The 15,000-nt window shown below is 60.1% G+C and overlaps 1 non-coding gene across 1 annotated transcript; it reads right to left on the bottom strand.

The window, feature by feature from the left end:
- Positions 1–4,206: 4,206 nt before the first annotated feature.
- Positions 4,207–4,325, bottom strand: LOC131869285 (5S ribosomal RNA). Its single transcript, XR_009367674.1, has one exon. It is a non-coding gene; the product is annotated as a 5S ribosomal RNA (ribosomal RNA).
- Between the last annotated feature and the right edge of the window lie 10,675 nt (positions 4,326–15,000).

The following is a 15,000-nucleotide window of genomic DNA, read 5'->3' as shown; positions in this document are numbered from 1 at the left end:
ACCTTCGCCGGGGTGAGCACCTTGGTGTGCAGACCTTGGTTGGGTTGCGCGCCCTGGTGCGCACCAAGGAGCGCTCTGAAGTGTGCTCCAAGGTGCGGCGTGCACGAAGTCGGAGCCCGGTTTGCCCCGGGTGTGCACCTCGGGTGCGCACCTCGCGTGCACCTTCGCTGCGGTGGGCACCTTGGCTGGGTTGCGCGCCTTGGTGGGCACCATGCAGTGCACGAAGTCGGAGCCCGGATTGCCCCGGGCGCGCACCTCCGCCAGGGTGGGCACCTTGGTGCGCACAACTTGCCTGGGCTGCGCACCAGGAAGGGCTCAAGATGGCACCCGCGTTCCGTTTTTTTCACTATCTTTCAGAACGGAAATTTTAAAATCTCGTTTTTTTTTGCCTTTTCTGGAAATTAGTGAAGGCAGCGCATCAAAGGTGCGCAACGCTGGTGCGAACCTGGGAGCGCTCCGATGTGTGCTCCAAGGTGCGGCGTGCACGAAGTCGGACCCCGGTTTGCCCCGGGTGCGCACCTCGCGTGCACCTTGGTGCGCACACCTTGGCTGGGTTGCGCGCCCTGGTGGGCACCATGGTGCGCACCAAGGAGCGCTCCGAAGTGTGCTCCAAGGTGCGGCGTGCACGAAGTCGGAGCCCGGTTTGCCCCGGGTGCGCACCTCGCGTGCACCTTCGCCGCGGTGGGCACCATGGCGTGCACGAAGTCGGAGCCCGGTTTGCCCCGGGTGCGCACCTCGCGTGCACCTTCGCCGGGGTGGGCACCTTGGTGTGCAGACCTTGGCTGGGTTGCGCGCCCTGGTGGGCACCATGGTGCGCACCAAGGAGCGCTCCGAAGTGTGCTCCAAGGTGCGGCCTGCACGAAGTCGGAGCCCGGTTTGCCCCGGGTGTGCACCTCGGGTGGGCACCTTGGTGCGCATGCCTTGCCTGGGCTGCGCACCAGGGCGGGCTCAAGATGGCACCCGCGTTCCTTTTTTTTCACTATCTTTCAAAACGGAAATTTTAAAATCTCATTTTTTTTTGCCTTTTTCTGGAAATTAGTGAAGGCAGCGCATCAAAGGTGCGCACCTCGCTGCCCACCACGGTGCGCAACGCCGGTGGGCACCCGGGAGTGCTTCGAAGTGTGCTCCAAGGTGCTGCGTGCACGTTGTCGGAGCCCGGTTTGCCCCGGGTGCGCACCTCGCGTGCACCTTCGTCGGGGTGGGCACCTTGGCTGGGTTTGCCCCGGCTGCGCTCCGAAGCGGGGTTATTGGAGCGCCGCCTCTTTTTTTGTCGGAGCGTTTGGTGGGGTTTCTCGCATTGGCTCTTCCGAGGCCCGGTTGCCACCCTGGCGCGCACGAAGTCGGAAGTAGGGTTAATTGCCCGGGTGCGCACCTTTGCCAGGGTGGGCACCTTACCTGGGCTGCGCACCAGGGCGGGCTCAAGATGGCACGCGCGTTCCGTTTTTTTCACTATCTTTCAAAACGGAAATTTTAAAATCTCCTTTTTTTTTTGCCTTTTCTGGAAATTAGTGAAGGCAGCGCATCAAAGGTGCGCACCTCGCTGCCCACCTTGGTGTGCTCTGAGGTGCGCACCCGGGAGCGCTACGAAGTGTGCTCCAAGGTGCGGCGTGCACGTTGTCGGAGCCCGGTTTGCCCCGGGTGCGCACCTCGCCTGCACCTTGGCCGGGGTGGGCACCTTGGCTGGGTTTGCCCAGGGTGCGCTCCGAAGCGGGGTTACTGGAGCGCCCCCTCTTTTTTTGTCAGAGCGTTTGGTGGGGTTTCTCGCATTGGCTCTTCCCAGGCCCGGTTGTTGGGTGCGCTCCCACCCTGGCGCGCGCGAAGTTGGAAGTTGGGTTAATTGCCCGGGCGCGCACCTTCGCCAGGGTGGGCACCTTGGTGCGCACACCTTGGCTGGGCTGCGCACCAGGGCGGGCTCAAGATGGCACCAGCATTCCCTTTTTCTCACTATCTTTCAAAACGGAAATTTTAAAATCTCGTTTTTTTTTTGCCTTTTATGGAAATTAGTGAAGGCATCGCATCAAAGGTGCGCACCTCGCTGCCCACCTTGGTGTGCTCCGAGGTGCCCACCACGGTGCGCAACGCCGGTGCGAACCCGGGAGCGCCCCGATGTGTGCTCCAAGGTGCGGCGTGCACGAAGTCGGACCCCGGTTTGCCCCGGGTGCGCACCTCGCGTGCACCTTGGTGCGCACACCTTGGCTGGGTTGCGCGGCCTGGTGGGCACCATGGTGCGCACCAAGGAGCGCTCCGAAGTGTGCTCCAAGGTGCGGCGTGCACGAAGTCGGAGCCCGGTTTGCCCCGGGTACGCACCTCGCGTGCACCTTCGCCGGGGTGGGCACCTCGGCTGGGTTGCGCGCCCTGGTGCGCACCAAGGAGCGCTCCGAAGTGTGCTCCAAGGTGCGGCGTGCACGAAGTCGGAGCCCGGTTTGCCCCGGGTGCGCACCTTCGCCGCGGTGCGCACCATGGCGTGCACGAAGTCGGAGCCCGGTTTGCCCCGGGTGCGCACCTCGCGTGCACCTTCGGCGGGGTTGCGCGCCCTGGTGGGCACCATGGTGCGCACCAAGGAGCGCTCCGAAGTGTGCTCCAAGGTGCGGCGTGCACGAAGTCGGAGCCCGGTTTGCCCCGGGTGCGCACCTCGCGTGCACCTTCGGCGGGGTTGCGCGCCCTGGTGGGCACCATGGTGCGCACCAAGGAGCGCTCCGAAGTGTGCTCCAAGGTGCGGCGTGCACGAAGTCGGAGCCCGGTTTGCCCCGGGTGCGCACCTCGCGTGCACCTTCGCCGCGGTGGGCACCATGGCGTGCACGAAGTCGGAGCCCGGTTTGCCCCGGGTGCGCACCTCGCGTGCACCTTCGCCGGGGTGGGCACCTCGGCTGGGTTGCGCGCCCTGGTGCGCACCAAGGAGCGCTCCGAAGTGTGCTCCAAGGTGCGGCGTGCACGAAGTCGGAGCCCGGTTTGCCCCGGGTGCGCACCTCGCGTGCACCTTCGCCAGGGTGGGCACCTCGGTGCGCACACCTTCTCAATGTTTTCTTGCCTTTTCTGGAAATTGGTGAAGGCAGCGCATCAAAGGTGCGCACCTCGGTGTGCTCCGAGGTGCGAACCCGAGAGCGCTCCGAGGTGCCCACGAAGTCGAAAGTCGGGTTAATTGCATTGTTTTCCCCGGGTGCGCTCCGAGGTGCGCAACATCGGCGCGCACCAAGGAGGGCTCCGAAGTGTGCTCCAAGGTGCGCACGATGGCGTGCACCTCTGGTGCGCACGATTCGGAGCTCGGTTTGACCGGGGTGCGCACACCTTGGCTGGGTTGCGCACCTTTTGTGCGCTCCAAGGTGCGCACGAAGTCGGAGCTCGGTTTGCCCCGGGTGCGCACCTTCGCCAGGGTGCGCACCTTGATGCGCACACCTTGGCTGGGCTGCGCACCTTGGTGGGCGCCATGGTGCGCACCTTTCGTGCGCTCCAAGGTGCGCACGAAGTCGGAGCTCGGTTTGCCCCGGGTGCGCACCTTGGTGGGCGCCATGGTGCACTCCGAGGTGCCCAAGATTGGTGCGCACCAAGGAGCGCTCCGAAGTGCGCTCCAAGGTGCGCGCGAAGTCGAAAGTTGGGTTAATTGTCCGGTTTGCCTCGGGTGCGCACCTTGCGTGCACCTTCGCCAGGGTGGGCTGGGCTGCGCACACCTTGGCACCCGCGTTTCCTTCATTTTAAATTTTTTTTTTTTACAATCTCTCAAGTGGGAAATTCTATAATCTCAACTTTTTTTGCCTTTTCAGGAAACTTTTGAATGGAGCGCATCATTGGTGCGCTCCGAAGTGTGCTCCAAAGCTCTCTCCAGCTGCGTGCACCTGCCCCGGCCGCGCACCCGGCCCCGCCCAGCTTCGCTCACCTGTCCCGGGCGTCTGGTGCGGAACCTTAGAGTAAGAAACATCACCGTGCACCTTGGCCAACGTGCGCGACTCGACCGAGCGCGCACTGGCCGAGGTGCACACCGATTTCACCTGGGTGCGCGCGCAGCACCTCGGGCGCACCGGGGTGCGCGCACAACGCCCGGGTTGCACCGTGGCCTGTGTGCTCGGGGCGCCTCGGGTGCGCGCTCGGTGTCGCCCCCGCGCGCGCGGTAGTGCGGGCAGCGCACCCCGGCCCGGCCCGGCCCCGACGAGAACGCAAACGGGCAAAAGGTTTATTCAAATAGCATTGCGACGCCCGGCGAAAAACTAAAAAAGGGTGCAACACCGGGACTTCCCGGGAGGTCACCCATCCCAGTACTACTCCGGCCCAAGCGCGCTTAACTGCGGAGTTCTGATGGGATCCGGTGCACTAACGCTGGTATGATCGCACCCGTTATGAGCTTGTCGCAGTGTGTACTTAGCAAACCGCGACCCACGTGCGAATCCACCCCGGCCACCCACCCCCGTCGAGGTGCACACCCTCCCTCGCGAAGTGCGCCCCGTTCGCCAAGTGTGAGCCCTGCCCGGGTGCGCGCACCTTGCTAGGGCGTCGGGTGTGCACCCGGCCCGGCCTACGTGCGTGCACCTGGAGGGGGCGTCGTGTGCGTGCAGTGTCCCGTCTGCAACGCGGTGCCCACACACCACCTCGGGCGCAACGACCTGCGCTCACATGTGGGCCGAGTGCACCTTGGTGCATGTTCGGGGCGCCTCGGGTGCACGCTCGATCTTGCCCCGGTGCACCAAGGCGCTCGGTTTGCCCCGGGTGCGCACTTGGTGCAAGGTGGGCACCCAAAATAGGGATCAAGCACCAAAACACAAGTTTCGGGATGCAAAATGGGACCCAAGGACCACAAATGCGTTCCAAGACCCATGATGGGTCCACGAGAACAAAAATGTGTTCCGAGACTTAATAAACAAATATTGGGTTTTAGGAGAAGAAACATGCTCTGATGCCCAAAACGAGAATCGACCCCGAAAAGGCCACAGGCCAAAAGTGGGATGCGAGACAAAAAAAAATGGGACCCGAGGACCAAAATTGGGTTCCCAGGTCGAAGACAGGGCAACCGGACAAGAAACGACCTCTAAGGCTCGAAATGAGTCCCGACGACTAAAACTTGACAAGAAGCACCCATCAGGCACCCAACTCGACACCCATGGGATGCCGACCCACCCGGGCTTCCACCTAGCACACCTTGGCACCCACCCACCCTCGCACCCAACCTCGCACCCAACTTAGCACCTTTGAACCCACATTGGCACTCACCCTGACCCTGGCACCTTGGAACCCACATTGGCACTCACCTTGACCCTGGCACCCACCTTTGCACTCACCTTGGGACCCACCCTGGCTCCCACCTCGGCACCCACCCAGACACCCACCTTGGTTCCTTGGCACCCACCTTGGATCCTTGGCACCCACCCCGACACCCACCTTGGCACGCAACTTGGCTACTTGCCACCCACCTTGGCTCCTTGACGCCCACCCCGACAACCACCCCGTGACCTACCCTGGCTAGGGTTGGTGCACACCCACCCTGGTGCCCACCTTGGCACCCACCCTATGACCCACCTTGGCACGCACCTTAGTACCCACCCCGTTACCCACCCTAGGACCCACCCCGTGACCCACCTTGGCCAGGGTGGGTGCACCCACCCTGGTGCCCACCTTGGCACCCACCCATCCTAGCACCCAGCCTGTGACCGGGCTTGGAACCCAACCTTGCACCCGCACCCGTCTTGGCCAGTGTGGGTGCGCACCCATCCTGGCACCCACGTTGTGACACACCCTTTAACCCACGCACCCTAGCACCCACGTTGGCACCCACCTTGGAACCCAACCTAGCAACTTGGCACCCACCCCGTGACCCACCTTGGCATCCACCATAGCAGTCGCCGACTTGGCACCCACCTCGGCACCCACCTTGACACTTGTGGACCCACCTTGCCACTCACCCTAGCATCGACCCATCCTAGCACCCACCCTGGCACCTTTGCACCCTAGCACTCACCCATCCTAGCACCTAACCTGTGACCCACCTTGACACTCACCCTCGCACCCACCTTGGAACCCAACCTAGCACCCACCCACCCTGACACCAACCCTAGCACCTACCCACCCTTGCACCCACCCTGTGACCCATCTTGGCACCCACCCATCCTACCACTCAACCTATCACCCACCTTCTCACCCACCTTGGCATCCACCTTAGCACCCACCCACACTGGCACCTTGGCACCCACCTCGGGCAAGGTGGGTGCACACCCACCCTGGCACCCAATTTAGAACCCACCGAGCATGTTACCCACCTTGGCACCCACATTGCAGCCCACCCTAGTACCCACCCTATGACCCACATTGGCATCCACACCCTAGCACCCAGGCACCTCGACACCCGCCTTGACACCCACCCTAGCACTGAACCTGTGACCCACCTTGGAACTCACCCTAGAACCCACCCACCCTGTGAACCACCTTGGCATCCACCTTAGCACCCACCCACCTTGGCACCCACTCTAGCACTCACCCATCCTAACACCCAACTTGTTACCCACCTTGGCACCCGCCCTCGCGTCCACCTTGAAACCCACCCTAGCACCCACCCACGCAGGAGCCCACCTTGGCACCCAACCTAACACCCACGCATCCTGGCACCCAACTTGTGACCCACCTTGGAACCCACCCTAGTACCCACCTTTGAACCCACTATATCACCAACCCACCTTGGCACCCACCCTATGACCCTCTTTGGAATCCACCCTAGCACGCACCCACCCTGGCACCCACCATGGAGCGCACCCTAGCACCCACCCACCTCGGCACGCACCTCAACACCCACCTTGGTGTGCGCACTGCGCCAACCTCTCAAAGACCCTATGTGGTGCGCTCCAAAGTGTACACCTTTGGTGCGCTCCAAGGTGCGCACCTTTGGTGCACACCGAGGTGCACACCAAAGTGTGCACCGAGGTGAGCACCAAAGTGCACTCCAGGGTGCACACCAAGGCGTGCACCTTTGGTGCGGTCAATGCAAACGAATTCGGAAGTTGGGGTCGATGTCCTAATCGCTGCTGCAGACTACACGTATGAGAATCGGACAAATAGCTTTATATAGGGGAGGTGTTGCGTTTGATGGGTCGACTCCCCTGGTTGTGTGCACTGCACCAACTTCAAAGACCCTGTCTTGTTTAAGAAGTCAAAAGTTGGGGTGGATGTCCTAATCATTGCTGCAGTCTACGCATGTATGAGAATCAGACAAATAGCTTATATAGGGGAGGTGTTGCATTCGGTGGGTTGACTCCCCTGGTTGTGCGCACTGCGCCAACCTCAAAGACCCCGCATAGCAGAAGAAGTCGGAAGTCGGATTTTGGTGAGCACCAAGGCGTGCACCTTTGGTGCGGTCAACGCAGACGAATTCAGAAGTTGGGGTGGATGTCCTAATCGTTGTTGCAGGCTACACATGTATGAGAATCAGACAAATAGCTTATATAGGGGAGGTGTTGGGTTTGATGGGTCAACTCCCTTGGTTGTGCGCATTACGCCAACCTCAAAGACCTTGTTTTCGTTAAGAAGTCAAAAGTTGGGGTCAATGTCCTAATGGCTCCTGCAGGCTACACATGTATGAGAATCGGACAAATAGCTTATATAGGGGAGGTGTTGGGTTTGATGGGTCGACTCCCCTGGTTGTGCGCATTACGTCAACCTCAAAGACCTTGTTTTCGTTAAGAAGTCAAAAGTTGGGGTCGATGTCCTAATTGCTCCTGTAGACTACACATGTATGAGAATCAGACAAATAGCTTATATAGGGGAGGTGTTGGGTTTGATGGGTTGACTCCCCTAGTTGTTCGCATTACACCAACCTCAAAGACCTTGTTTTCGTTTAGAAGCCGAAAGTTGGGGTCGATGTCCTAATTGCTCCTGCAGGCTACGCATGTATGAGAATCAGACAAATAGCTTATATAGGGGAGGTGTTGGGTTTGATGGGTCGACTCCCCTGGTTGTGCGCATTGCGCCAACCTCAAAGACCCTGCATTGCGGATGAAGTCGAAAGTCAGAGTTTGGTGTGCTACAAGGTGTGGTCGAAGGTGCTCACCTAGGTGTGCACCTTTGGAGCACAGGAAAAGTGCCCTCCAAAAGTGCGCACCTTTGGAGTGCACAAAAGTGCCCTCCAAAAGTGCGCACCTTTGGAGCGCAGAAAAGTGCCCTCCAAAAAGTGCCCTCCAAAAGTGCGCACCTTTGGAGCGCAGAAAAGTGCCCTCCAAAAGTGCGCACCTTTGGAGCGCAGAAAAGTGCCCTCCAAAAAGTGCCCTCCAAAAGTGCGCACCTTTGGAGCGCAGAAAAGTGCCCTCCAAAAGTGCGCACCTTTGGAGCGCAGAAAAGTGCCCTCCAAAAAGTGCCCTCCAAAAGTGCGCACCTTTGGAGCGCAGAAAAGTGCCCTCCAAAAAGTGCCCTCCAAAAGTGCGCACCTTTGGAGCGCAGAAAAGTGCCCTCCAAAAAGTGCCCTCCAAAAGTGCGCACCTTTGGAGCGCAGAAAAGTGCCCTCCAAAAAGTGCCCTCCAAAAGTGCGCACCTTTGGAGCGCAGAAAAGTGCCCTCCAAAAGTGCGCACCTTTGGAGCGCACAAAAGTGCCCTCCAAAAGTGCGCACTTTTGGTGCGCACCAAGGCGCTGGTTCGGTCGTTGCAGGCGAGTTCGGAAGTTGGGGTCGATGTCCTGAGCGGAGGTGCAAACTACACAGGTGTCGGAATCGGACAAATAGCTTATATAGGGGAGGTGTATGCTTCGATGGGTCGACTCCCCAGGTTGAGCGCACCGCGCCAACCTCAAAGACCCTACGGTATGGATGAAGTCGGAAGTTGGGTCCGATGACCAATTCGATTAGTAGGTATGCTCATGAGGTCGGAATTTGGGTCCGATGACCTGCCATGTGCAGGAAGGCGAATGTTGACACTGTGCGTTGCAAGGTGCACACCAAGGCGCTGGTGCGGTCTTTTTAGTCGAGTTCGGAAGTTGGGGTCGATGTCCTGATCGGAGGTGCAAGCTACACAGGTGTGGGAATCGGACAAATAGCTTATATAGGGGAGGTGTATGCTTCGTTGGGTCGACTCCCCGGGTTGAGCGCACCGCGCCAACCTCAAAGACCCTACGGTATGGATGAAGTCGGAAGTTGGGTCCGATGACCGATTCGATATGTAGGCATACTCGCGAGGTCGGAATTTGGGTCCGATGACCTGCCACGTGCAGGAAGGCGAATGTTGGCACTGTGCGTTGCAAGGTGCGCACCAAGGCGCTGGTTCGGTCGTTGGAGGCGAGTTCGGAAGTTGGGGTCGATGTCTTGATCGGAGGTGCAAACTACACAGGTGTGGGAATCGGACAAATAGCTTATATAGGGGAGGTGTATGCTTCGTTGGGTCGACTCCCCGGGTTGAGCGCACCGCGCCAACCTCAAAGACCCTACGGTATGGATGAAGTCGGAAGTTGGGTCCGATGACCGATTCGATATGTAGGCATACTCGCGAGGTCGGAATTTGGGTCCGATGACCTGCCATGTGCAGGAAGGCGAATGTTGGGACTGTGCGTCGCAAGGTGCGCACCAAGGCGCTGGTGCCGTCGTTGCAGTCGAGTTCGGAAGTTGGGGTCGATGTCCTGGTCAGAGGTGCAAACTACACAGGTGTGGGAATCGGACAAATAGCTTATATAGGGGAGGTGTATGCTTCGATGGGTCGACTCCCTGGGTTGAGCGCACCGCGCCAACCTCAAAGACCCTACAGTATGGATGAAGTCGGAAGTTGGGTCCGATGACCGATTCGATACGTAGGCATATTGGCGAGGTCTGAATTTGTGTCCGATGACCTGCCATGCGCAGGAAGGCGGAATTTGGGTCCGATGACCGAGTTGATGGCGTGCCATGCGCAGAAAGGCGGAATTTGGGTCCGATGACCGAGTTGATGTTGATGGCCCGCCATGCACAGGAAGGCGGAATTTGGGTCCGATGACCGATTTGAAGGCGTGCCATACGCAAAAAGGCGGAGTTTGGGTCCGATGACCGAGTTGATATTGATGGCCCGCCATGCGCAGGAAGGCGGAATTTGGGTCCGATGACCTGACATACGCATGGAGTCCGACTCGGGGGCCGATGTTCGATTCGATGACTTGCATTGTGGGTAAAGTCGGAAGTTGTGGTCTTTGACCCGATTCGATGACCAGACTTCGGCTGCTTGAGAATCGGACAAATAACTTATATAGGGGAGGTAGTGTTCTCGAGCATCCTCCCCCCGTGCCCGTTTATGTCGATTGATGCTGGTGCTCGACTGGTTGGAGCGCTCGGATGCAAAAATCTTGCACCAGGATTTATCGATTGTGATGGACACGGCAAGTCTCCTGATTGCTATGCAGGAGCTCATCGTGAATCTCTATGCGGCCTTGGTATGGACTCGACCTGCGGAATGGTTCGGCAATGGTAGTCGCTCCAACACGTCCTTGCAATGGCCACAGAGGTGATTCGACTAGAGCTCCAGTCTAGCTTTTGGGTTGCTTGGCGGACTGGTATAGCCGCGATCGAGTTCCGGCCATGAACGTTTTAGATAGCTCTTGGGCTTTCTGGGACGGAAGTCGGAAGTTTGGGCTGTTGTCCGATTTGATGACCATTCTTCGGATGTGTGAGAATCGGACAAATAACTTATATAGGGGACTGTGTTGTCTCACGCAGCCCCCTCCGTGCCCCTCTATCTCGACCGATGTTGGTGCTTGAAAGGGTTGGGATCGCTCGGATTTATAAACGTGCACCACCATTTGTCGAGTGTGAGGGACGCGGCAGGTCTCCTAAATGCTATGCGGGCGCTCTCTGAGAATCTCTATCCGGCCTCGACACAGACTAGTCTTGCTGAATGGTTTGGCACTGGTAGTCGATCCAACACGTCGTTGTTGTGGCCGCCTAGGCGATTCGATTCGAGCCCCCGTCTAGCTTTTGGGTTGCTTGGCGGATTTTGCCCTATCCGCAAGTGAGCTCGGTCCCTAAACGTTCGAGAAACCCGATTGCTATGCGCCGACTCTCTTTCTTGCGAGCCTCCATCTAGCTTTTGGGTCTCTACGGAACGGAAGTCGGAATCTGGGACCGTTGTTTGATTCGACGAGGCAGACTACGGTTGTGCGAGAATCGGACAAATAACTTATATAGGGGAGGTGTTGACTGGAGCATTCTCCCCCGTGCCCCTCTAACTCGACCAATGCTGGCGCTCGAACGGTGGTAGCGCTCGGATTTTCATTGAGCGCCAGCATTGGTCGATTTAGAGGGGCATGCGAGATTCCCGAATGCTATGCGAGGGCTCTAACGGAAATGTCTATTGGTTTCGGTATGGATGCAATTGCGAGTGGTTCGGCAAAGGTAGTCGTTCCGATGCGTCCATGTCGTGGCCAAATCGATAATTCGATTTGAGCCCTCGTATAGCATTTGGGTCTCTCGATGTGATTCCGCATTCCAGTCCCTTTGGGCACTGCTTGAGCCGCATCCCAGGGGGTTCCCTTCCCAATAATCTGCCTCGCAACCCGATTGCTATGCGGTGAGGCTCCTCGGCCGCCTCGGAACTATCTGTGTATCAGACGCATCGCGGGATAAGGGGTTGGCAACGGTAGTCGCCCCAAGCGCGTCCGATGCTTGGACCATTCCGAGGCGGCCCTGAAGCCTCTTCCGTCTAGCCGTTGGGTCCTTCTCGCCGCATCCCTCGCCTCGCACCCCGATTGCTATGCGGTGAGGCTCCTCGGCCGCCTCGGAACTATCTGTGTATCGGACGCGTCGCGGGATAAGGGGTTGTCACTGGTAGTCGCCCCAAGCGCGTCCGATGCTTGGACCATTCCGAGGCGGCCCTGAAGCCTCTTCCGTCTAGCCGTTGGGTCCTTCTCGCCGCATCCCTCGCCTCGCACCCCGATTGCTATGCGGTGAGGCTCCTCGGCCGCCTCGGAACTATCTGTGTATCGGACGCGTCGCGGGATAAGGGGTTGTCATTGGTAGTCGCCCCAAGCGCGTCCGATGCTTGGACCATTCCGAGGCGGCCCTGAAGCCTCTTCCGTCTAGCCGTTGGGTCCTTCTCGCCGCATCCCTCGCCTCGCACCCCGATTGCTATGCGGTGAGGCTCCTCAGCCGCCTCGGAACTATCTGTGTATCGGACGCGTCGCGGGATAAGGGGTTGTCACTGGTAGTCGCCCCAAGCGCGTCCGATGCTTGGACCATTCCGAGGCGGCCCTGAAGCCTCTTCCGTCTAGCCGTTGGGTCCTTCTCGCCGCATCCCTCGCCTCGCACCCCGATTGCTATGCGGTGAGGCTCCTCGGCCGCCTCGGAACTATCTGTGTATCGGACGCGTCGCGGGATAAGGGGTTGTCACTGGTAGTCGCCCCAAGCGCGTTCGATGCTTGGACCATTCCGAGGCGGCCCTGAAGCCTCTTCCGTCTAGCCGTTGGGTCCTTCTCGCCGCATCCCTCGCCTCGCACCCCGATTGCTATGCGGTGAGGCTCCTCGGCCGCCTTGGAACTATCTGTGTATCGGACGCGTCGCGGGATAAGGGGTTGTCACTGGTAGTCGCCCCAAGCGCGTCCGATGCTTAGACCATTCCGAGGCGGACCCGAAGCCTCTTCCGTCTAGCCGTTGGGTCCTTCTCGCCGCATCCTTCGCCTCGCACCCCGATTGCTATGCGGTGAGGCTCCTCGGCCGCCTCGGAACTATCTGTGTATCGGACGCGTCGCGGGATAAGGGGTTGTCACTGGTAGTCGCCCCAAGCGCGTCCGATGCTTGGACCATTCCGAGGCGGACCCGAAGCCTCTTCCGTCTAGCCGTTGGGTCCTTCTCGCCGCATCCCTCGCCTCGCACCCCGATTGCTATGCGGTGAGGCTCCTCGGCCGCCTTGGAACTATCTGTGTATCGGACGCGTCGCGGGATAAGGGGTTGTCACTGGTAGTCGCCCCAAGCGCGTCCGATGCTTGGACCATTCCGAGGCGGACCCGAAGCCTCTTCCGTCTAGCCGTTGGGTCCTTCTCGCCGCATCCCTCGCCTCGCACCCCGATTGCTATGCGGTGAGGCTCCTCGGCCGCCTTGGAACTATCTGTGTATCGGACGCGTCGCGGGATAAGGGGTTGTCACTGGTAGTCGCCCCAAGCGCGTCCGATGCTTGGACCATTCCGAGGCGGACCCGAAGCCTCTTCCGTCTAGCCGTTGGGTCCTTCTCGCCGCATCCCTCGCCTCGCACCCCGATTGCTATGCGGTGAGGCTCCTCGGCCGCCTTGGAACTATCTGTGTATCGGACGCGTCGCGGGATAAGGGGTTGTCACTGGTAGTCGCCCCAAGCGCGTCCGATGCTTGGACCATTCCGAGGCGGCCCCGAAGCCTCTTCCGTGTAGCCGTTGGGTCCTTCTCGCCGCATCCCTCGCCTCGCACCCCGATTGCTATGCGGTGAGGCTCCTCGGCCGCCTTGGAACTATCTGTGTATCGGACGCGTCGCGGGATAAGGGGTTGTCACTGGTAGTCGCCCCAAGCGCGTCCGATGCTTGGACCATTCCGAGGCGGCCCCGAAGCCTCTTCCGTGTAGCCGTTGGGTCCTTCTCGCCGCATCCCTCGCCTCGCACCCCGATTGCTATGCGGTGAGGCTCCTCGGCCGCCTTGGAACTATCTGTGTATCGGACGCGTCGCGGGATAAGGGGTTGTCACTGGTAGTCGCCCCAAGCGCGTCCGATGCTTGGACCATTCCGAGGCGGACCTGAAGCCTCTTCCCTCTAGCCGTTGGGGCTTTCTCGCCGCATCCCTCGCCTCGCACCCTGATTGCTATGCTGTGAGGCTCCTCGGCCGCCTTGGAACTATCTGTGTATCGGACGCATCGCGGGATAAGGGGTTGGCAGTGGTAGTCGCCCCAAGCGCATCCGATGCTTGGACCATTCCGAGGCGGCCCTGCAGCCTCTTCCGTCTAGCCGTTGGGGCCATCTCGCCGCATCCCCCACCTCGCACCACGATTGCTATGCGGTGAGGCTCCTTGGCCGCCTCGGAACTATCTGTGTATCGGACGCATCGCGGGATAAGGGGTTGTCACTGGTAGTCGCCCCAAGCGCGTCCGATGCTTGGACTATTCCGAGGCGGCCCTGCAGCCTCTTCCGTCTAGCCGTTGGGGCCATCTCGCTGCATCCCCCACCTCCTCGGCCGCCTCGGAACTATCTGTGTATCGGACGCATCGCGGGATAAGGGGTTGGCAGTGGTAGTCGCCCCAAGCGCGTCCGATGCTTGGACTATTCCGAGGCAGCCCTGCAGCCTCTTCCGTCTAGCCTTTGGGGCCATCTCGCCGCATCCCTCGCCTCGCACCCCGATTGCTATGCGGTGAGGCTCCTCGGCCGCCTGGGAACTATCTTCGTATCGGACGCATCGCGGGATAAGGGGTTGTCACTGGTAGTCGCCCCAAGCGCGTCCGATGCTTGGACTATTCCGAGGCGGCCCTGTGGCCTCTTCCGTCTAGCCGTTGGGGCCATCTCGCCGCATCCCCCACCTCGCACCCCGATTGCTATGCGGTGAGGCTCTTCGGCCGCCTTGGAACTATCTTCGTATCGGACGCATTGCGGGATAAGGGGTTGTCACTGGTAGTGGCCCCAAGCGCGTCCGATGCTTGGACTATTCCGAGGCGGCCCTGCAGCCTCTTCCGTCTAGCCGTTGGGGCCATCTCGCCGCATCCCCCACCTCGCACCCCGATTGCTATGCGGTGAGGCTCCTCGGCCGCCTTGGAACTATCTTCGTATCGGACGCATCGCGGGATAAGGGGTTGTCACTGGTAGTCGCCCCAAGCGCGTCCGATGCTTGGACTATTCCGACGCGGCCCTGTGGCCTCTTCCGTCTAGCCGTTGGGGCCATCTCGCCGCATCCCCCACCTCGCACCCCGATTGCTATGCGGTGAGGCTCCTCGGCCGCCTTGGAACCATCTTCGTATCGGACGCATCGCGGGATAGGGGGCTGTCACTGGTAGTCGCCCCAAGCGTGTCCGATGCTTGGACCATTCCTAGGCGGCCCTGAAGCCTCTTCCGTCTAGCCGTTGGGGCCTTCCCGCCCCATC

Source organism: Cryptomeria japonica, unplaced genomic scaffold, assembly GCF_030272615.1.
Source record: "Cryptomeria japonica unplaced genomic scaffold, Sugi_1.0 HiC_scaffold_242, whole genome shotgun sequence".
Lineage (NCBI taxonomy): Eukaryota > Viridiplantae > Streptophyta > Pinopsida > Cupressales > Cupressaceae > Cryptomeria > Cryptomeria japonica.
The sequence above is the reverse complement of the archived record's forward strand: the minus strand, read 5'-3'. Positions and strand labels throughout refer to the sequence as shown.